Source organism: Amphiura filiformis, chromosome 2 (assembly GCF_039555335.1).
Source record: "Amphiura filiformis chromosome 2, Afil_fr2py, whole genome shotgun sequence".
Classification (NCBI taxonomy): Eukaryota; Metazoa; Echinodermata; class Ophiuroidea; order Amphilepidida; family Amphiuridae; genus Amphiura; species Amphiura filiformis.
In genome coordinates, this window is record NC_092629.1 from 28023102 (window position 1) to 28046244 (window position 23143).

General features: G+C 36.5%; 2 long non-coding RNA genes across 3 annotated transcripts in view; both read left to right on the plus strand.

Moving 5' to 3' along the window:
• LOC140146043 (uncharacterized) overlaps positions 1–22093 on the plus strand; it is a 107070-nt gene extending 84977 nt beyond the window's left edge. Inside the window, exons 3-5 of one of the 2 annotated variants that reach the window (XR_011858178.1) lie at positions 7170–7266; positions 13394–13486; positions 19740–22093. This is a non-coding gene — a long non-coding RNA (uncharacterized lncRNA). Of the gene's footprint in view, positions 1–7169; positions 7267–13393; positions 13487–13868; positions 13925–19739 lie in introns of those variants that run through there. The other variant, XR_011858179.1, reaches the window with a different exon arrangement.
• The window catches only part of LOC140146057 (uncharacterized), a 273862-nt gene that overhangs the window by 116844 nt on the left and 133875 nt on the right, over positions 1–23143 (plus strand). The gene's annotated exons all lie outside the window — the stretch shown is intronic.

A 23143-nucleotide genomic window follows, 5' to 3' on the forward strand; every position in this document is an offset into this window, starting at 1 on the left:
AAATGTAACAATTTCAATAAAAGTCTTAATTAAAGACTTTATTCAGCCGAACATATTTTTACCATTACAGTCTGATCCGCTGATAATTATCCATACACTCATATTGAAGCTAACCCAATTTCACATCCAAATCAAATGCTTGATATTGTTATTGTATCCGATTTATGTAAGAAAATCACAAAAATCCATCTTGTGATGCTACCCCCTCTGTCTAGGACATTTAAGCTATTTTTTTTCTGTTTGTCCTCAATATTGTGGCTCAAAAATGACAGGACTCTTTCCGACAGTAAATACTCACAATTTTGTGTTAACAACGGCCAATTTAAATTGAGAATGAAATCACAGACTATAGCTTTAAGTGGGCTTGACTAAGTTTTGGCCTATGTAATACAGAAAATTTACATCACTTTCCCAGATATCAGGTATCAAGTGTTGTACACCAATTGTAGCCCTCGAAGCCAAGTTTTAAAAAAAGCATGTGTTGGTTCACTCTGGTTGCTATGGCAACCTACAATGCCTCTGACTGGACACAGAAACAACTGTTACTCAAAAGTGAAATGAGCGGATTTCTAGATTTGTTGCCATGGTAACCAGGGTGCAGCAAATGAATTTTTACATAATCATCCGGCTTCATGGTTTCATAGTTCTCTACCAAAGGAGGGTACAAGCAGAGGCCCTCTCCAATTGAAAATGCCCTGATGCGTGGCGATCAGCTACTACCACCGCTATTGTACAGCGTGCAGCAGATCCATATTTAGACGTCTTTTATCAGGCTAAAGTCAGAGTTTTCCATACACTCATTATACGTGCAAAGCTTTTGCGACTTTGGCTTGGTTTTGCGCACAGAACCTAAATTTATGATCAAAATGGCAGAAACAAAATGCTTTATTTGAAGTCTTAATGTCAGTCGATAGCAGAAAAAAGAACACAGAGATACAGGGTCACATGTCATATGGTGGGGCACATTTGCGTTACAAACACTGATTTTGATAATTTGTCTTCATTTTCACTTAAATTAATACATGTCTAAAACTATACATCTCACACCAACAAAACTATACATTTTTGGAAAGCTAATGTTCCAAGGAATCTAACAATGCAAAATTGATGTTAGTATAATACAGGGTGTGTAAGAAAATATATAGGAAAAAAAAAAAAAAAAAATAATTTTACTAGAAAATTGATAATTTATTGCATTTGCTACTGATATGGAATACCTCTAATGTAATCTAATTTTGTGGCAGGCAACACTATGAGCTTTAATAAAATGTATACTTTTACTATGTTATGATTGGCCAAAGTGGTGATACAGGGTGTGAAAATGTACGTAACTTTATGCACCAAATGTTGATTACATTTTTGAAAATATTTTCTTTAGAGTGTATCCTACATTTATTTTAACTGCATATTTGGATTCCCTGGGTAAAATGCTTTCCAAAAATGTATACTTTTCCTATCTTAGGGTGTATACATGTAATTCTCAAGTAACAACAATTTAAAGCCAAAACGCATGTTGTGACTGAAAATCTTGACATTTGTGTGTAGTGAATAGGGAAAAATTGTGGGTCTTGTGACTTGCGGTTCTCAGTGAGTACTTGAAAACATGAAATAGATCAAACTAATAGTTGAATATGAATAATGAATGAACAAGCTTTGATTTGAGATATGATTTGCATGTATAGCACAGAATTTGGCAATGATAAAATTTAAAATTCAAAAAGATATCATGTTTCCACAACATTCTCATAGAGATTGCACATACTCCTCTACCGCTTATCCTCTACCGCTTATCCTCCAGGTTTATCCTCGTTAACATTTTAATATTTTTCACTAATTAAACAAATGATAATTTCAAATTGTGAAACATATTTGAAAAGTAGAATAATCAAGCTGTATAATGAGCCCAAACTTTATGCAATTGGACAAAGAATAGCTCTGTACCAACAAGTTAAATCTGGAAGAGGAGAGAAAAATGTAACGCCTCCCACTATTTTGGGGTCCCACCATATAACACATGACCACAGAGGAGATCTTATTTTGTGGGTATCTGCTTGAAAATTTCCTATCGACTGACATTTTGTCACATTTTTAGGGCTTTCAAAATGGCCTTTTTTCGGGTGATTCACATGTAAAAGAATACGAGCGAAAAAAAGCAGGCTCATATTTTATGACGTCACTTGTAATTTTTTTTATCCCCAGAGGGTGCTTGCTTTATCCTCTTCGGTTCTCTACATTATCTGTGCCAATTTTTAAATGCACCCTGCATTTCGTTTTTTTAGTTGCTTGTTCCCGTATCAACATTTTGATGCTTTCGTAGTTTTGTGCCATGAACCAAGAGTGCTTTTTTATCTTTAAAAAATCAATGTGTGTATAATACTTACGATCTCATATCAGGCTGTGACCGCAGAAACTACAGGTATTCACCTGCGCAATCGCAGAGTCGGAAATTGTCGAGTGTGGCCGATTGTACTTGTCGAGTGTGGCCGATTGTATTTCTGCGCTTGTTCGGACTGCTTTCGCGATCACTTGTGACCGGGTCTTTAATGAATGAAAATTATGAATGATGCCACGTGATGTGACGCAATTCGTAACACCCCTCATCATCATAATAGCCTCTCGCCAGCCGTTTGAAATAATTATTAGGCTGAATCTTTTTCCGTGTTGCGCTTCACGCTTTCGGCCATTTTTTTATCTGCTGTTTGGCAGTCGCAGCGAGGGCATGAGGGACTCAGGTTAGTTCTGGACTTTTGGTACATTTAGGTTAGCCTGAGTCCCACAGGCCCTCGCCGCAACTATCAAACATGGCCGACAAAAAATGGCTGCTGTCGCGGCGGGGCCTGTGAACGAAAAGCGCAAATTTTGCGCAGTAGGTCGTACGGTCTCATGATGCAAATTTGGTCGCATTGCTTATACTTCGAATAATCCCTGGAGACTAAAAAGAGATAAATGGGAAATCATGAATAATTAATTAGGCTTGAATATGAAATGCTGACAGCTGCAAATCACTTTGTAAATGCATACAGAGCGTGTAGTGCATTGTGTGTAAGAGATTGTATTTATTTTCGTTCTGCAGATCGTAAAATCAAGCAGTGAAAAACAAAAGTCCGACACCGGATATAAAATTTGACCTAGAAATGTGTCTTTTTTGCCTCCGAAGCGTTACATAACTACGGCTTCCATCTTGTTGTTTAGGTAATCTCATTATATACGTTTGTATTCGCGTTCCCCTGCGCAGTGTCGAAATAAGGAAAATATGGAGGTTATCCGAGGATAGGCCTAACTAAAGCATGAATTCTGCTTGTCCTCAAAGCATTTTGGTTGTCCCCAAAATGTGTCATACTTTTGGTGGTAAAATATAGTGGTTGTCCAAGGCGGTTGATAGCTTCGCTGGTTCCCGACGTCTTGGATAGTGAGAAAGAACCGGGGCACAAATCTGTTTATAGTTTGGTCGCTATTGCTCGCAGTTGCGCGCCACAAAATCTATATAATCCTAATACCGTAACCACTCGGGTATAAGCCCACCCCCCTAGATGGCAGATTTCACTTCAAAAAGGGGGGTGGGCTTATAACCGGGGAGGGGCTAGTATGCCCAATGTACCAGTAATTTCTATCATCTATGTCAATTTCTTAAAATTCTAAGTGTGGAATGTTTATTATCAACTGATATAACTGAGAGAAAAGCATTGATTGGATTTAAGAACTTAGCCACAATTTAGTACTGGGCTTATAGCCAAGTGCACCCTTGTTCCCAGAATGTTTTGAAAAATAGGGGGTGGGCTTATACCTGAAGGTGGGCTTATACCCGGGTGGTTACGGTACATACCAAACAGTTGTTGTCATTGGTTCAATTACGATTTCAGTGAAAACTTGCGATAATTCCCGCGCGCAAAGGAGGATGGGACGGCTCAATGTCAATAGCAGCCATTTTCATTTCAACTACGATCACGGGAGAGCACAGGTGGTGAATGTAAAATTTGCCAATTTGTTACAGTAACAGTTTGCCACCCTTGGATACGAGCATGGATATGATAGCACTATAGTATTAAGATCGGTACATAGAACAGTACATTTTGTTCACGAGTTAGTGTAATAGGTAATAATTTTGTATATTTTTTTGCCGTGCGCAAGAAAATCACATAGCGTGTTGTAATAGCTTATTGCTCAGGCCTATTTAGGCTATAATTATATAAAAAATACAAAATTTTAGGTCTGAAACTGAGACTAGTATAGGTCTGAAACTGAGACTAGTATAGGCCTACATTTAATTCACAACAGACAATATCAAGATTGTGTGATGACCACAGCACCTAAGGTGCTCAAATTTTCTAGCCTCAGTTTCAGGCCTATACTATTGTATTTAGTAGGCCTGAGAAAAATGGTGCAATAATTGTACCCTCTAAAGCCCTCGATTTGATTGACAATCGATTGAACAGTGTTTTATAGTAAGCTTAAAATTTCAGAAGTTTAAAAGACCATACTACAAAGACGGGGTTTTTTTTAGACAAATAAACTCATGATATGGTTTGATTATTAAGTATTTTACTTACAAAGTTATTTTAGATCCAAATAAAATCCAAATAAAATGATTTTCGGGTAACTTTTTCCGCTCACACACCTACTCGCCGGAGGTACATTGTGGGTTGATGTTGTGTATGAACAGTATGCTGCCCTCTGTTGATCACAATCCAGGTGAAATTTTAAAAAGATGGCGCTCTAACACGTACAACAATAGCCCCACTGCAAACACACAACTTGGTCAACACACAATTTTCATACAAAACAGTATGGGGTGATTTTTGGCGGGTGTTCAGGACCACCCCAGAACGTATTTTATACAAAAATAAATCAATTACATTATGGGGTTAACCCCACTATGTAAAAAAGCCCCACAGTGTCGATTTGTACTTATCAATCACCCCACAATGTACCTCAGGCAAGAACACACACCCCCCCCACACACACACAACCCCACACACACAGGATTGTACCGTTTTACATTTGTATAACATTCATTGGCGCTAGTAGTAGTAAATTCCAATTTTCTTTGCTTTACCTCACTTGTTCTGCTCAAAATTAAAAGGGGACATATCTGACAGTAAAAGCTTACATTTTATGGAAATTGTTTAACTATTTGCTTAAACAGCACAAAACAGATAAAGCAGACAAATTTACTATACATAGGCCTATACATGTATGGTATGTCAGGGACTGTTTAAGAATATATCATTAGATTTATGATATTTACTTCGAGGACTGTTATATATCAAAAATGTGAAAAATATCAAATTTTAATAATTTGTCATAAAATTTGTATTATATCGTGAATTTCAAACAATGAAATTTATTTGATATCAGAAAGAGATTCTTCTTATTCAGAATGTAATTCGATATGTCTGATGTGCTCTCATGTCCCACAAAAATACTATCGAAACGCTCAAAACGCTCATTCCAGATCCCTTAACTTGGTTAATTTTCTTTGTCTTTTCTTTTCTTGTTTTATTTATTTTTTCTTTATTTTTCTTTGATTTTATATATTGCCAGGGTAAGGAGAGGAGGGAACTAAAGGCCCATTCAGTGATTTTTTTAATTTTTTTTTCATCCCGATCGTAAAAATCATCAAAATTCAGATTTTGGATACTAGACTGCGGAACTCAGTCTTCAATGATAGTCAGTAATTTTTATATTTTGGACATTATTATGACTGTCATTTGAGGACTGAGTTCTTATGATCCGAGGAGCAGTTTCAGACAATTGCTTGAGATTATTGGGGCAGAGGTTATCTTTTGAATTCTTTCATGACCAATGAAGCATAGTCAAACCTGTCAAGGACACTCGGCGTGAATTGAAAGACCATGTCACTCGCCACAAAAGAATGTCAAAGGTAAAAAAAACACCAATTTGGTGTCGTCTGCTATCTAAAGGCCTATGGCTGATTTTGTACCTTTCGTCATTGTCATAGATGTGCTAACATAGCTTGCTAGTACAGTGGTTCAGCCGAAAGCCGTGTTTCAAAGACAAAAAATAATGCATTTACGTGAGTCTGTAATTTATATACCGGTACTGACAGTATATAAATTAGCTACATGTATTTGAATGGGGCTTCAACTTCGTCAATACTGTTGTTTTCCTGTTTTGTTTTTTTGCCATTTGTTTTTCATTCAAAAAATTTATAAACGTAACAATTTGATTTTTTTTTCACTTTCACTGGGATCACTGAATGGGACTCTCTGGCGCGGATTATTCAAAACTTGTTTTTACCTACTGCTATATAATATTAATCCGATTATTACATAACTTAGCCAGCGTATTCAAGACATAGGTTATGTAAGGGATAAACTGTACATGGGTATAGAGGCCCTGCATGCTTTTATCGATTGGCTCCAAACAAAGGATTTGAACCGGTGTCCTATAGTCCATTCAATCAAATGTTGTCAGTGTGCGAGACGAACGATGTATAAATCTGGAGGTCACATCATCACTTATCATGCTTATTGTAAAAGTTTGTCCAATGCATATACGCTGGCGAATTTACGCAATGAATCGGATTATTTACCATAGCAATAGGTGAAAACAATTTTGAACATATCGCGCTGCACTACAAGCAGGTTACACTCATCACCTGTGTATGTCTGCAATCATAGATTGAATACAATACTGGTCTTTTCAAAGATACTAACCTTTCAGGTGCAAGTAATCAGCATGATATGGTTCAATGAAGAGGTACCGCGAGAACGTATCAGTGCAGCGCGGTATATTCAAAAAATGTTTTCACCTATTGCTATGGTAGTTAATCCGATTATTACGTAACTTCGCCAGCGTATACTGTGTGTATTGTTCCCGGGTATTGTCAATGCAGTCAAGCAAACAGGTATTATATTTTGAAAAGGCCGCTATAGTATATTCACAGGGGTGTCTTGAATGGCCAATCATATGGGACATAATCAAATTGCAGTGACTGCTTCCTTTGTTACCACATGTCAGTCATCTTGTGATTATTGGACCATGTAAACCTGCAAAAAACGAGACAAAGTGAAGGCCCTATGCCCCGTAAATTTTTTTTTCGAAGAACACCTCCCCCCCCCCATGTAGGATTTTATTGCATCAATTTGTGTTTGACAGCCTTTTCACTTTAAGGTTATTACATGTGTTTTTCATGTGCTTTTTTCTAGAACGTTTTACAGAAACAGCATGCAGAGATGACCTCAAGTCAAGCCTATGATAGAATATTGATCCACATGAACAAGATCCTGACATTTGGCGTAGCTGGTGAGTCATCCTGGGGGAACGAGGTGGAGGGAAACGGCACCATTTTTCTAGCAATTTGTAGTGTTAAAGGGTCATTATGATTCACAGCCTCATCCCCACGTTTCTCAAAAAAAATGTAATGTAATAATGTCTATACAAAAATTTCTTGCAAATTAATTTGTTTAGCAAAAATATCACCAAATGTTAATAACATCCAAAACATAATTTAACACAGTGCTCTACATGTATGGAGCAGTGCAATACACATACGGTAATCATGCATAACTCACAAAGACAATTTTTGGAATCAACTGGGCAAAATCGGAATCAATTTTGGGAATGAGCTTTTTTCATAGATACCTACTGGAAAAATGTCATAAAAAAAAGATGCTTGGATCGCAAAATACTTCTTTTAACTATTTGGCCTAATTATAAGGCAAAAACAGACAAAAACAACACCTATGTACATGTAGACTTATGTTGTGAGTGTGCAGTGGTAGCCAAAATGTGGCGGCTGCCTGCCCCTGTTTTTCAGGGGAATTAAAGATTTGGTCAGTTGAGGAAAATATCTGGGAAAATTATTGGTTGGGCAAAATAGGAAAAGTTCTGCTTTCATCTGCAGTCGGTAAGAAATCTGAAAATAACCTTTAATCTACAAAATATGACTGAATTAAAAATTAAGTTGGACTATTTTTACCCCTCAAAATTGCTTTCTTTTAAAAGAGTTTGAAAAGCTAAATTGCAACAGTTGTACCTAGACAGGAGCTATGCACCTGTCCCGCAGGCACCGTATTAAGGGGCTGTGAAATAATTATGTGTACCCCTGGGGTGGTCAATTCTCAAAGTGGTCCGCCAAAAATTGCTTGCCCCCCTCCCTTCGGTCATGCCCAAAAATCTTTGCCCCCCCCCCCCCTTTTGACACCCTAAGATTTTGGGCTGCCACATTAAGCTTCATCTGATTTGGCTAAAGCTTGGTGAAAGTAATTCTCCATATCAAGGGAGCATGAACAAAATCATACTGAGGTCACTCGAGGTCAAAGGTCATATGGGGGTCAAATGTTAGAGTATGCCCAATTGGGCTTAAAAGTGGTAAAAAGAGAGCACACTTGTATGCCTATGGCATAAATTGCTTGGGCCGGGAGGCGGGCAAGTATGACGGTTTTGAGAATTTTTGAGCAGTTAGGTACTAGTTGTATACCGTTCAGGAGCGGACTCAGGGGGGCCGGTGGGCCCAGCCCCCCAAAAAAAAAAAAAGAAGAAGAGAAGAGAAAGAGGAAAAAGGAGAAAAAAGTAGAGAAAAGGGAGAAAAGGAGAAGGGAAAAGGTTAGATTGCACGTATAAGTAGGCCCATGCTTAAACCGTAGTTTTATAAATATATAGGTCTGTGATTATTTTAGGCATTGCTTGAAGGCGGGTCCTCTGCCCAAAAGCATGTGAAAATTACGGCGGGCCCGCCGATAGGGCCCGTCACATTACGGTCACCAAAGTCAGTAGGCTAAGACGGACTCCATGCTGACTTCAATTCAATATTGATCCATGCATGCTTTAATTGCGAATCTCAAGTCTTAGGCCTAAACATTTAAAATTTTACAAATTGAGTTCAGGCCCTTTTTTGTTTTAAAAGGCAATGATATATAGTGTAAAAATGATGCACCAAATGGCTTCAACTGGACCTTCATTTTGCAAAATTTCAAAACTTCTCAGGGGAACATCCCCCTCAGACACCCCGTGCATATATAAACAACTGCCCGCTTTCGCTTCTGTATTTAACACCCAGCACTACCCAAAGTAATCACAAAAGCAGGCGGTCACGAAAGCAGGCGAGACTCGTGGTTCGAGAACCGCCTTGTACAATAATGGTTCAAATTTGTCCACGAATGATTTCAATTGGGCCGTCATTTGGCAAATTTTCGGCCTTTTCAAACTTAAACTTTACACAATAATAGTGCAAAAATAGTCCACCAAATGGCTTCAATTAGGTCTTCATTTTGCAAAATTTTCTCACTTCTGAGGGGTCACATCCCCCTCAGACACCCACTGCATGCACAACTTCATCATGGGTTCATTATTATAAAGCAATACCCGGAAATACAATAAATGTCAAAATTTGTCCACGAATGGCTTCAATTGGGCCGTCATTTGGCAAATTTTCGTCCTTTTCAAACTTAAACTTTACACAATAATAGTGCAAAAATAGTCCACCAAATGGTTTCAATTAGGTCTTCATTTTGCAAAATTTTCTCACTTCTGCATGCGCAACTTCATGGGTTCATAATTATAAAGCAATAATTCACAAGTCAAAACTTGTCCACAAATGGCTTAAATTGGGCCATCTTTTCACCAATTTTAAGCTTTTTCAAACTAAAATTTTACACAATAATAGTAACAAAATGGTCCACCAAATGGCTTCAATTGGGTCTTCATTTTCCAAAGTTTCTACTTCTAAGGGGCACATCCCCTCAGACACCCCTTGCGTCGTGCAAGCGCTTGCTGCCACATTGTATTTCACAACAAAAAACATAGTTTGCGCCCCCGGTCTACAAATTCCTGGATACGCGCCTGTACTTAATTTCAAAACATGGCAAAAATATTATAACAGCTGCACCAGACTTTAAAAAAGGCATTCATGGCACTGAAGAATAATCTCAAGAGGAAATTACCCGGTTTAACGCGGCTGTGTACTCTAGCCATTGTTTCTTTCTCAAAATTGAGTTTTTATGATATGTTTGTACCTTGTTATGTTTTTTAAAAATACAAGGAATGAAAATCCAGATTTGTAAACTCCAACTGCAATATTTTAAGGATTTTATTTCACTATTCCACTCGTGTTTGAAATTGAAAAGGAAAGAAAATCTTTGTTGTACCAGCAAGGTACACGCGCGCAACAACTCATCGCGTTGCGTATCGCGCAATTTGTTAACGCACAAATACGCGACGCATACGCGACGCTTATCTGCATGCGCGGCGCATCTTATGGAAACACCACGGAAGCACTGATTTCACAAAACCTAGTGGTCAAATGGCTCCGTTTTAGCTGATAAAATGTGGGTTTTTTCTTTTTTTTTCTCCCGATTTAAATATCAAGTTATGAATGGATTTCGCTCAAACTTCTCAAGGGGCTGTGGATTTACCCGATGTTCACGTAATATAAGTTACAAAAACGAAAACTGTCGCATTCTCCTGTGAGATTCGATGAAAGTGCAAAATGTGACCACTTTAAACTTCAACAGCCATTATTTCAATGTTCATTTTCTCGGTAAAATGACGATTTAGGTACACGATAACTCAATAAATACAGCATCTATAGGTAAGCAAATATGATCATCGTAAAAAGCATGATCGACTCAAGAAACAGTTTTCTCATTTTTTATATTTTGGTCTATTTCCGATTTTGGGCATCATTTTGTGCAAATAGGCGTTTTTGAATTTTAAAAGTTCATTTTGATGCCTTATATGGTCAATATCTCAAAAATAAGGCCAATATCAAAAAATAAAAAAAACGTTTTTGGAATGGAGCCTCAAGATTGAGCTAAAAACAAAATAAAATATTTTGGAAAGAGTGTTTTTTGTTATGATGTACCTAACAAATATTGCCAAAAACTCATTTTTGTGTGATTTTCTTCAAAATTGTTGTTTTTACCCCAAATCTGTATTTATATTCAGATTTATTGATGTCTTGCCTTCATAAAAATGTATACTTTTACATGTTTTGCGCGAATAATTACAAAGTTATTGCACTTTTACTACATGCATGTCTAAGAGTACACAGCCACCTTAAAAGATCAACAAAATATGGAATAGGACTCAGCAGAAAGTGTTTGGTCCTGTGTTCGCTCAGTTTTAGGCAACCCTTCAGGAAACCTAAGACAGTGCTATCCACCCTCCTATCAAACAGAGAGTCAAGTTTACAGCTAAGCAACAGATCATAATATAAACTGTAATCTCCTCCCAGGATTGAAATCCCTGAAGCTTTGTTCAACAAGCTGAAAGTAAGAATAATTTAAGAAACAAACTCCGAACAAGAAAGGCTTTTAACAAAGAATACTGGGCAGGGTTTACTTTAACGCACAAAACACGCGTATTTACGCGTTCGGGCACTTTTCTGACTCCTTCAAATCCATAGTCCCAAAGTCCAATGCGTACGAAATCTTGAAAACGTACGCGTTCAGATATTACAAAATTTGAATAGAGAAACACCCGATAGTGTGCATTTATTCTCGGCTTTTGGTATTTAGGACCTACTCCAGATATGTAGGGCCCATCACATTTTGTCAGCATACGGTAGATCCATGTATGTTTTAGTGATTGCGAGTCTCTAAAATTGTATAGTGTCAGTACAGTCAGTTTGAAATCTTGCAAATTGAGTTCGGGTCCTTTTTTCTGTTTAAATGATGCACCAAATATGTCTTCAATTGGACTTTGCAAAATTTTCCCTCTCTGGGGGGGAACAGACACCACCTCAGACACCACCATGCGTATAAACAAGTGACCATTTTCGCTTCTGCTTTCGACATTTGCCAATTTAGGTCCAATGTTCGGCTTTTTAAACTAAAATTTTACACATTAATAGTGCCAAAGTGATCCACCAAATTGCTTCAATTAGGTTTTCATTTTGCATAAGTTTCTTACTTCGCAGGGGGCATTTTAAATATTATTATTTTCTTCTAAAATTGACCCACCCCTTCTGACTGCTCTAGATCCGTGACTGCTCTAGATCCGCCACTGCTCCCAACAGTTGCCGCAGATTTCTTTTTGACTGGGGGGGGGTGAAAAAATGTATAGTGAATCCAGCACCTTCTGGAGAAAGAATAAGTTTATGGTACAAAAAAATGCCATTTTGAAGCTAAATTGTTGAAATATGGTGCAAAAGTGGAATAAATTCGCTCGAAATGGCCAAATATGATGTTAATTTGGTCAGAAACCCACATACAGGTGTCAACATTGGGGGATGATTGTATGGACCATCCCCCTGGCTGGCAAAAAACACACATATTGTTAAAAATGTCTTCAAAAATAATATTATAAAAATACCCCTTGGGCAATGTTTTTGACTCCTTCAGAGGAAAAATTCACAATTGAAAGGGTCAAAAAAATTTGAAAATACCCCTTCAGCAAAATGCTTAAAGAAAACCCTGATACTGGGTGTGGGCTGGCACCTTCAAAAATGATAAGACCAAGTATCATAATGGTATTGATTATGTGAAAATAGGTCCAGATAGGATGACAGTCCATGCCCACCAAACAATGATTTGTAGGCTATATAGTACATTGCTATTTCAATGTTGCTATCTTCAGTAGATAGCAGGTAGCAATGCATATGCTGATGATTTGAATCAGCATGATGTCATACTTGAACCACATAACTTTTAATGGTCAAGATCATTTATGTTCATAGGTTAAGAAAGCCTGCAGATCATATAAAATGATGTTTTAAAACTTGTTTTGCCCCCATTAAGAGATCACACTACTAAATCAGGTCCAACCCTATCTGACTGAAGAAAAAACAACCAGTGTTTCTCTTTGCTGACCATACCTGTTAAAATGAAAAAAAAAAGAAAAAAAAGTTTGGAATGAAGGCTGATGTTCCCATTGGTTTGTAATAGTTGTGCTCTGTGGATGTTTTCTTATTACAATTCTGAAATTTTAGGAAGGTTTTTGGTTCCATTCATGATGTCACAACATGGAGGCACTGTACTGTAGTGTTTGGTATACATGGTTTACATCATGTTCGATGCACCACTGCGAAAAATCAAGCCAACTAATCGAACTCAACTACCAAAAAAATTGGTGGTTTTAGGGTAGAATATATCATAAACCTTTACAAAAATTGTGTTTTGAATGATCAATGATGATGATGTTGTAACCATGACAAAATGATTAATTCTTTAGGTACCTTTCAACACATAAAAGAATAGTAACTTGATTTAGTGGTGTGTATTGGGCTATTCCAGTTGAAATCCATACAGGCGCTATGGAAGACATGATCTTAATCTTCCATACATTGATTGTGAATTTCAACAGGGTTACCTGAATGGGCTCTGGTCAAGAGTAATACATATTACCCAAGTATTTTACTGAGTTGGTTGTTTTATGATCTTACCAAAACAAAATCATGTTGAATCAGTTTGTTTTTATTTTTTAATGTTAGGAATATTTCTATTCAGAAGTGACTTTGCAGCCAACATGGACTAAAGGATGTCGGAACAGCAACAATATGCAATAAAGAGATATTGACGAAAAGGTAAGATGTTATCTAATATCTACTCCTACTCAGTGTGTTCTTTGTAAAAATCCTTTGGAGGGGGCCAAACCACCTTCAGAACATTTAAAATGTAAATTGTAAATGCAAATTAGATATAAAATCACATTTCTACAGTTTGGCTGTCCAAGTTGTGGCTGTCTGTATGTCTAGCACAAGAGGGGCGGGGTTCAAAACCACATCCGAGCATTACTTTGGGGCTTTAGGTTATTTGTCTTACACACGTTAAAAAGACCAAAAACAGGATAGACCACAGGAGACTTTTAATTTATTGCTGCAATCAATTAACAGTATTCAATTTTCAATTTCTATTGTCGTGTGTTGATCTTATCATTATGGAGCATTGTTTTGCATCTCCACACAGAAAATGATCTCCATGAGGTTGTTCCAGAACCCATAATTGGCTGTAAAGGGCATTAGGTTTAAGTGGAATATTTTCTAAGCACCATGCGGCCTGTACACAAAGCTGAAAGATGAAGGTCAGCCAAATCCAATGATATTTGGTATGTAGTCTAGCTAGGTCAGATGGTTCACAACTATGATAGTAAAAAATCAGGTGACCCCCTGGGGAAATTCCATGACCCCCTAAAATTGGCCCTCTTTTGACCTGCCTCAGAATTGATACAGCTTAAAAATGAACAACATTTGACATCATGAAAATGTCCTTTGAAATAACCTGGGTCTGACAGAAAGTTGAACATATTGGAATTGAACTATGCTTTATAAGATGACCTATTCAGAAAAATTTATTTTTTTTGATATAATTACGTAATATCATCGTGGAATTTGGGCAAAAACAGGATTTTTCATAATTTTGAAAGTAGCGAAAAAAGAGCATTTTCAAATCACATTTTCTGCTATATTCAGGCTAACATTGGATCAAACCTTTTGGATAATATAACCAACATGTTGTACTTCTGAAATATGTTTAAATTAGCGTGGGACTTTTTTCCTATACTGCAGGGGAGTTTTTTGATTTTGGCGGATTTTCCGTTTTTTGCTTTTTTTTGTAGACTCAATTAACGTTTTCCAATGTATAAACATACTAATTATTTTACATTCACAATACGGCTTCAATTCTCAACCAAGGTTATTATTGATTTAAGTTTGATAACTATTTTCATGTTGATTTTGCTCTTTTATTATAGTGGAATTTGTTAATTTTCATGGAATTTGCATATGAATCTCCCTGCTAACTAATGATATGAAACTCGGGTTTCCTAGATTGATATATTTATTTTGATTGCTGATTTTAGAAATATGTTTCTAATAACAGAATGTGTTTTTTTAATGGAATTTGTTTTTTCCAAGGAATTTGTGTCTTTAAACATATTTTCGAAAGTGGAATTTGCAACCAACATTACACTGTTTAGGTAATAAATCATATTTAAAATAAAATTGACTAATATTTAGTTAACTGTTAGATCAGGCAAAAAACAACAACACATTTATAACAAAACAAAACAAACACCACGCCATACTTCATATAATATCTACTACCAATGCAATGGAATTTTCATTTCTTTTCAAAGGCGAATTTGATAATATGAGTTATCTATCAAATAACATGTACAGGTACTTCAAGCATTGTCTAAAATTGGATGTGAATATGTACATGTAATGATGTACGTTTACAATATCTCATTGAGCGTGAGACTCACGCATTCGGGGACTTTATCAGGTGTCAGATCTATTGCCATTTGGTCTAATACCATTTGGTCTAATACCCATTTTATCTACAGACTTGACATTTAGTATGGAATATTTTCTCGCAAAATTCGAGGACTGGGCTTGAATTTCGGACTTTATGCAAAATTGTTCTGTTATTATCAAAATCAAATGTATAGGGGTTTGAGGTGATATTTCCTAAACTTCGTCAGCAATTGGCATTTATCACATTTGAAATACACTTGCAATGTACAAATTTTTGAACATGGGAGGAGATTAAAATATGGCTCTTAAAAGTGGTACGTACTCAGAAAGTTTAAATGACCCCCCCCCCCCAGGGGTCAAATGGTATAAACTTATGGTACAAAAACAACTGCGCGGATTTCTGGTTGTCCAATGAACTCACGCTGCTTCTTTGTGTACAGTAAGATTGTAAGGGGCCATTCAAACTTTCTGAGTGCGTACCACTTTTAAGAGCCATATTTTTAAAGCTCCTCCCACTTTCAAAACTGGTACATTACAAGTGCATTTCAGTTCTGATGAACACTTATTGGTATTAAGGTTCAGTAAACATCACCTTAAACCTCAATAAATTTGATAATAACAGAATGATGTTGCTCACATTCAGAAATTTTACCCCCACAAAAATCCAATTCAGTCTCCTTAAAACCGCAATTTTAGGATAATTCACTACATTATGAGCGTCATAATGTAAACTAATGGAATTTGGAAAGCACATTTTCTGTCAAAAAATTATGTTACACCATCTCCCGACACACCCCGATTAATATTTAGCCCGTGCGGTTTATGCAGACCCCTTCCAGACCAGTCTTGGAATTTTGCAAAAAAAATATTCCATACTAAATATCAAGTCTGTATATACAAAAGGTCTAGTACCAGAAAGGCTATAATTACCACGTCTAATAATCATATAGTCTAATGTCCATTTAGTATAATATTGTTTGGTCCATTAACCAGTATGTCTACTGATATAGACTAATAACCATTTGGTCTAATATTTTTGGCCCCCACATATATGTGGGGCTTATGTTATCATCCAAATGGTTGACTGGTTGTTTGTTTCTTTCTTTCTTTGTTTGGCTGTCCGGGCGGAAGCAAATTCATTAATCCACTGTGCAGCTTAAACGTAATAACCTATCAACTTCAAACTTGGTTTGGTGATTGGTCATGGTAGCTTGATGTGCTGTATAGTTTTCTGTCATGTTATTGGCATATTTATGAATATTAATGAGCTTATTTGCATATTTTGCCTACATTTTGCAGCTACATTTTCATTAATTCACTCTGCAGCTTAAACGCAATAACCGATCAACTTCAAACTTGATTTGATGATTGGATATGGTGGCCTGGTGTGCTGTATAGTTTGTGTCATGTTATTTGTATATCAATGAATATTGATGAGCTGATTTGCATATTTTGCTTACATTTTCATCAATCCACTCTACAGCTTAAACGCAACAACCGATCATCTTCTAACTTGGTCTTGTGATACATGTAGTATTTTATGGTGGCCTGATGTGCTGGATAGTTTTGTGTCATGTTATTTGCATATATTTTATTGATATTAATGAGCTTATTAACATATTGCATATTATTTGTTGTTTCCACACCTTTGGGTGGGGGGCACCTTAATTATGAACCGCGTAAATTCTAGTATTATTAACAATCTGGCCTAATTACCTTTTATTTAATAACCGTTTGGTCTATTAACCGTATATATGGTCTAATAACCAGTTATAATCTAATACTATGTCGTGTATTTGCCAATTCATCAAAAACAAATCGTCTACAACTGGTTACGGGCTGTAAATATATGTAAATGAGACGGGCACGTGTATAAACATACTACATTCATCAAATATAGTGTACCCAAAAAATTAAGAAGAAGACACAATTATGCGGCCTGCATGTATTGAAAGTGACATTTTGCCGGGCTATTTGTTCTTCTTTTCCGGTCTTTACAAGGTATATAAATAATGTAACCGGTATAGGCTCATCATGCATGACCGGGGGTGCCACAGGCATGGGACATGGGCCAGTATGAGTTATCTGTCACTCCAAACTTTAAAACGAAATAGGTTTCTATGGGGTTGACCCATAATTGTCATGTCAAAAAGGGGAGGGGCCTTTGAGGTCTGTAAAGGGGTGGCCCGACAAATTTTCGCGATTTGCATCAGCCCCCCCCCCAAGTGTTTGAACGGTCCCTAGACTATTGGGTTTTGGTCTAAATGGTAAATAGGACCAAATGGTTATTGTACCAAATGGTAATGGTATTTCTCCAACTGAAATCCCTACGCATATCAGCCGGTCCTAAACGCTGGGCCATATCGCCGTTGTTTAGTCTCAAACAATCAAGCGCGCCGTTAGGTAGCGCCATGTATGTAGGCATATATGAATGTAAATTATTGACCAAATACAGCCAAAAATGGGATATTTGGACATTAAAAAGTCACTTCTCGGTAAAAAAATTGCACTCAGTTGTTATTAATAATCTACATACTGATGTTATATAATATTTTCTTTCTGATTAATACAAATTGTACATAGTATTAGAAAATATTAATATGCTCATTTTGATTTTGTTGATTTACGAACTAATGCAAAATGCAATATTTTAAAGACCCCTCATAACAAATTGGAAAAAGATCCCACAATAGAAAAAGCATTTTCCTATAGTCAAAGGATGGGAAATGTTTATCTAAAAAGGTCATATCAAACTCAGCCTGAATAAAGGCAATAATTAAGTTAGAAATTAGGTAAAATTTGCTTTCTCATTTTCGACATTTTGAAAATATGGCTATATTGAGTTTATGAAAAATCCACCTTAATGAAATTGCTGGCTTCTGCAAATTTGTGAGGAGATTCACCAATATATGTATTTTCAATGACAATTTGTTTGGGACCTGTTAAATTATGGAGTTTCTTACAATATTTCCTTGAAATGCGATGAAAAACTGCTTTTTAAAACATATTTTAGGTGATTTTGGAGCGATTTTTAGGGGTGGTCATATTTTTTAATGGGGGGCTCCAGAGAATTTTTTAGTGTCGTGATTGAAAAGTGTTATCAAAACCTATCAATGTCCCAAAATATTATTGATGGCGGCCGACCTTCATCTTTCACGTCTGCAGGAAATTAGAAAATATGCCACTTAAGACCACCACCACCCTCACCCATTCACCCCGAGACCACCCCTTCGTAAAGGTTTGTGTAAAGACATTTAATAAATGCTTGGATCAAAATAATTAAGGTGCAAAATATAAGGGCTTTTGTAGTTCATGATGATTAACCTTTTTTCACCCAGGCTTCAGCCCTGGGTGATATTACATTCAGTTTAGACCTTGTCCTTTGAACCCAAATTGGCTACTTTGAAACGAAGTAGCCAAATGCATTTAACTTCGTCCTCATTAAAATTATTTTACAGGATAATGCAGAGTATCTAATGGATCTGCAGGCTACTAAAAACTAACCTCACTCCCCATGACAAAATTCATAAAACTATATTCAGTAGAGCTTGACTTTACCCAGGGAATGGGTGGAATATTAACCTCATTCAAGTCCCCATGACAATTATTCCTACAGCTGTTCTGTAGCCTATGAAGTTATTTTTTGACATATAGGGATGATGTTGCAATATGAAAGTTGACCGGTGAATGGCCATGGCCACTAATTCATGAACTTGGCTAGCTGGCTGGCTGGTCTGAGGTCACACTTCTTAAACATCTATGATTTGAATTGCATTGTTGTTCTCATCACAGACTGAATTAGAAGGAACCATTAGAAGGAACCTATTATAATCGGACACTAAATTAATTGTAAAAAATCCTCCTGCTCCCATCATGCAAGTTATTCCACTTAGACTGTTTGATATAGGCCTACATTTATCAAAATAATTAAGTATTGATTAAGCATTTGCCAGTGAAACATTCTCACTCACAAAAATCACAGATACTCAACATGAGAATCTGTGCAATGTTTGACAGAGAAGGTCACTAAATCTGGCCGTCACAAGTTCATAATTAGTTTTGATTGATCTTCATGTACCAAATCATTTACTTTAAATTGATATCCTAGCTGTGACCTCTGAGCCAAATGTTCTATAGCATAGTAACACCACATGCATTCATATATATACATACAAACATATTGGCATAATGAGGACTGATGTTCTCTGACTGCAGTCAGAGGGCAACATGTAGTACCAGTATGGCTAGTAGCATACAGGTAGTTCATATACTTAGGCCTATTCAGCAATCATAGCTCAGTTGTGGAGTACTAGTTCTTTGGTTGAATCACCACCTTCTTGACTGATCAGAAGACCTGTGTTTTATATAGGCTTACTGCATACACTGCCTACCTCTTTGCAGCTATATGGAGCTAAGGTGGGGCAGTCCGGGGGGGGGGGGGGGGTGTGCAGTCATGTGACCTCCGTACGGCCTGGGTATTCCCTTTTAAAGGGATTTTTATTCAAATATGCTTATAAAAGAAGAATGTCATTGGGCTCAATTACTTACTGCTTGCATTTCCCCACTCTTTCCATTTTAATAGGAAAGGACAGATGTAGAAGCAGCCATCAAAACCAGAGGAGAAGGTTAACAGACAGCTACTCATTTTGGCACTGCGGACTGAGAAGAAAACACAGCAGCTCTTTCTGATCGCAGAAGTTTTTCAAAGCCATTTTTTTGTCTTTGGTGGTGTTTTAAACTATCCACAGGTCTTGATGAACTACTCTGGACTTTTTCAGCGTGTAAAGGCCAGAGTAATGGGAGAGAACATGGACCTTTTTGAGCATCATTATTTCTGACTTGTATTTCCAAAGTATATAAAACTATACATTTTTGTATAATGATGTATACAGTAAGCCAAAGAATTAAGGTACCAGTTATTTCACCCCTGTATATCCTAAATAAAAACAAATATGTCAAAATTAAAACAAGCAGTGAATACCTGTAATCTTTAGCTCTGATTTAAGACCTTATGTGTTGAAATTGGTTGAGAATTAAAGAAACGGTGATCTAAAAACCTACTGAAGAAACTAAATCAAAAGTTCTAATCAATGAAAGCACGATGCTAGTTTTAATGTGCTAATCAATGGAAGCCCAGCGCTGGTCCTCTTGTTCACGAACGCTCTGTGTACAAATCAATAGGACATTTAACACAGCAAACTGCAACTTTTAAATTGGTATCTTCCTTGGGTTTTGGGATCGCCGTGTCTTTATTTCTTGAACAATTTCAACGAATGAGATCTTAAATTCGAGCTAAAAGATACAGCCATTGACTGCTGGTTCCAATTCTGACATATCTGTCTTTGTTTAGGATATACAGGGGGTGAATATAACTGGTACCTTAATTTTTTGGCTTACTGTATTCATACATAGCGGTAAATGTAAATTGAAAGCAAAATTATACTTCTACGCTACTCAAATTTGGCACACTCACCAGAGCTCTTTCACCGGGTCAAGCGGATGTTATTGCTATGAAGATTGTTTTTGCTAGTAATGTAGTACTAGGACACCTCCGATGACGTCACAGATGTTGATGACGTCAAACAGGAAGATGTTGTGCCGGGGGGGTGGTCAGGAGGTTGTCCCAGACAAAAGATGCTGGTTGAACCGGTGAAATGGCTCCGGTGAGTGTACCAAATGTCAAGGTCATTTTGGGGTCATTCAGGGTCAAATTGCCATAGATTGTTACAAGGTCATGAAATTAAGTGGGAAGGACCAGTCGACCACCGTAGCAAGACAAAAAATGTCAAGGTCATTTTGGGGTCATATCAACATAAAAAAATTGTAGGTTCATGAACATCCACTGTAGCAAAACAAAAAATGTCAAGGTCATTTTGGGGTCAATCGAGGTCATCCGGAGTCAAATCACCATATATATATTATTGTAGGTTCATGAAATTTGAATGGAACTACTACTGTACCATTTTTGTGGGTCATTTGGGGAAATCGCCATAGATTGTTGCAGGTTCATTTACTTCTGCTACCAAAAGTAATCATGGAAGCAGGCTAGACTTGTGGTTCAAGAAGTGCCTTGTAATTATGATGTTCTGTTTCAATTTTTTTTATCACAGTACTATCAAAACCTTTTATGTTGATATATACAATAACAAATTTACAGAAGGAAAACAAAATACATCATTGAAATAGTAATTATTCCGGTAAATTTTTTTCCAGTAATTTTTTTTGGTAAGGTACAAGTTTTTGATAGTATGCCTACAGAGCCAGTGTTTGGCTGATCAGTGGAATGTCAGTGTAGTTTTTTTTTTGGAAAACACAAGATTTTAATAGTGCAGCGACAGTAGTGTTCATATGGAAAGTAGAATGTTCGTGTTGTATTTTGACCTAAGAAAATGTAATTATTGGATATGGCTGACTCAATGTTACCATGTGTGTAACTCTAGTAGAGAAGCCACTTTCTGGCTACATAGAGTTCCGTGCATCATTTTTTTTATCTGTTTAACCTGGCTGGCATTCTGAAAAGTGGCTTGAACTGAGAAAAATGTCAAATCTAAAAGTAGCCATAACTTCTAAAGACATTTGACTGCAACCTTAATTTTGCTCTGAGTAATAGAGGGCTTATAAATATTTTATATCTGTAAAGGCAATTTGGATTTGACTACTAATGACCGCCTGAGGTCACGAAAGGTCATACAGGGGTAAAAATTAAATATTTCTCAAATCTTGTTAAATGGTACACCAAATTATTCATCTGATCACAAGGATTTAAAAAATGTATAGTTTGTGCTATCTACGACCTATCGTTACCAAATTATTATACAAAAATCTCTTTTTTAGGTATAAACAGCACATTAATTTTTTAGTTGTACAGGGCAAAAATTTCACCTTGCTCTGATTTTGGTGAAAATGGTGGCAAAATGTTTGTCTTGACATGCGAATCATAAAAGGTATAGTACTTGCCATCTAAAATGTACTCTTTACTTGTTATGCAAATACATTATCGATCAACAGTAGCCAATGGCCATGGCCTTTTGACTGTTTTTCCCCTGTACCTTATTAGGTTAACACCGTAGATGTGCAAAACTATTCTTTTTATGATTTGTGTCAGCTAAACACACAACTTGCCACCATTTTCCTCCAAATCAGAGCAATTTTGAATTTCTGTACAACTAAAAATGTTCAATTTTGACCAAAAATTAGGTTTTTGTACAATAACTTGGTAACGATAAGTTGTAGATAGCACAAAATATACATTTTTGAAATCCTTATGACAAATAATTGGGATTTATTCAACATGATCGGAGAAATTTTAATTTTTACCCTGTATTACCTTTCGTGACCTTTAGGGTAAAATCCAAAATGCCTCCATATCTTAAAATAAAACTTTGGACCATGTACGGCATGTGTGCAAATTATGATGCTTGTATCAGAAAGTGCACAATTATTTGGATTAGCAGCTTAACTAAAAGAGTATAATTTTAAGAGTATTGTCTCTGACAATGTAAATCATGTTAACTCAGTAATACAGAAGATACTTTGTTAAATATTGAGACGTCTTAAAACATTTCATGACGTACAAACTCTTAATATTTATTGTAGTGTAGTATTTGTGTATTGTAGTGTGGTTTGGTCGCTTCAGTGAAGATATGCGTAAATTAAATGTTTTACAGAAGGGATGTGCAAGAATATATATTGCGTGCCAATCACCTTACTTCTTTTGAAATAATGTTTCTTATAATAGGGTGGAAATCACTTCCAAATTGGGGAATGCATTTCTAATCACTGTTAATGTTTAAATGTCTAAACTAGCTTATAAGCTGAGACAAATTTCTTGGCTCTACCGCCTTGCACAAATGGTTATGATACTGGATACTTTTAATCATCTTTTTTCGTACAGTGGGGTTGAAGTTTGGAATAAGCTGAGTAATGAAGTAAGAAGTCCAACAAATGTGCAGACTTTCAAACAATTATTTAAAGACCCATTTAGTG